Here is a 1,359-nt window from a genome sequence, read left to right as displayed (position 1 = left end):
TCTGAGTACAGTTCTTTTGCCTCATTAGGTAGGTTTATTCCTAGGTATTTTATTCTTTTTGATGTGATGGTGTATGGGAGTGTTTCCTTAATTTCTCTGTCTGATTTTTCATTGTTAGTGTATAGAAATGCAACGGATTTTGTGTATTAATTTTGTATCCAGCAACATTGCCAAATTCATTGATGAGCTCTAGTAGCTTTCTGGTACCGTCTTGGGATTTTCTATGCATAGTATCATGTCATCTGCAAATAGTAACAGTTTTACTTCTTCTTTTCCAATTTAGATTCCTTTTATTTCTTTTTCTTCTCTGATTGCTCTCTCTATGACTTCTAAAACTATGTTGAATAAAAGTGGTGAGAGTGGACATCCATGTCTTGTTCCTGATCTTAGAGGAAATGCTTTCAGCTTTTCACCATTCAGAATGATGTTAGCTGTGGGTTTGTCATATGTGGCCTTTATCATGTTGAGGGATATTTCTTTGAAACTCTGAGTGAGCGTTCCCATCCAAGGTCTGAGCAACCTCTTGGGGCAGAAGATCATGAGCTTCCCTGGGCCCCCTGAGCCTCAGTGACCATCTCACCTGATAGCACTTCGCCTGCTCTTGTTACAATTTTATACACGTTTGGTTCCCTGGGTGGCATCAATTCCCACCTGAAAGGCCTCCAGGGGCTTATGTTTTCTGGATTCAACCTGGACTTAAACAGCAATAAGTAAAAAGTCCTTCCAAAAGCAGAACTTCAAAGGTGGAACGGGCACCGTGTCTCTGCCCTGCAAGCAACAACCATCACGATCCCAGGACAATGGGCATGAGACCTGGGCACGCGGCGGCCAAACCAGCACCCAGGTGGCCCTCCGCAAGGACAGAAGGAGGTGCCGAATACAGGGATGAGCTGGGGCGGACCCAGGAGATGCGGTTGCAACAGGTCGGGTCAAGTCAGGAATGAGCCAGGTTTGGGGCAGTGTGGGGTCTTACCACTGGGCTGGAGGACCCACAGCACAGGGCGACACCTCTGCTTCAACTTCTCGTTCGTGTTCACAGATGCAGGAAGGGTCTGCTAGGAACCCTTCAATGCCTCTCTCTGCTCTCAGAACTACATGGCGACTGTTTCTGAAGCCAGACCCAGACTTCAACATGACGTTTCACAAAGTTTCAAGACCAGGTAAATTCACAGCCTCACTAACTTTCTCATGTGAAAAGATTTGCCTGGAAAAAATGGGACCTTGAGAACTGGGATGTGAACACGTGTGTGGATTTGATAAAGCCCAGAGCCTTGAGAGGCAAATCACATTGTCACGCCCTCCCCAGCCAAAGCAGGCTGCCCGCAAGTTGCTCCAAGGACAGCAGCGGTGCTCTAATGA

The sequence above is a fragment of the Physeter macrocephalus genome, chromosome 11 (genome assembly GCF_002837175.3).
Source record: "Physeter macrocephalus isolate SW-GA chromosome 11, ASM283717v5, whole genome shotgun sequence".
Classification (NCBI taxonomy): domain Eukaryota; kingdom Metazoa; phylum Chordata; class Mammalia; order Artiodactyla; family Physeteridae; genus Physeter; species Physeter macrocephalus.
The sequence above is the reverse complement of the archived record's forward strand: the minus strand, read 5'-3'. Positions refer to the sequence as shown.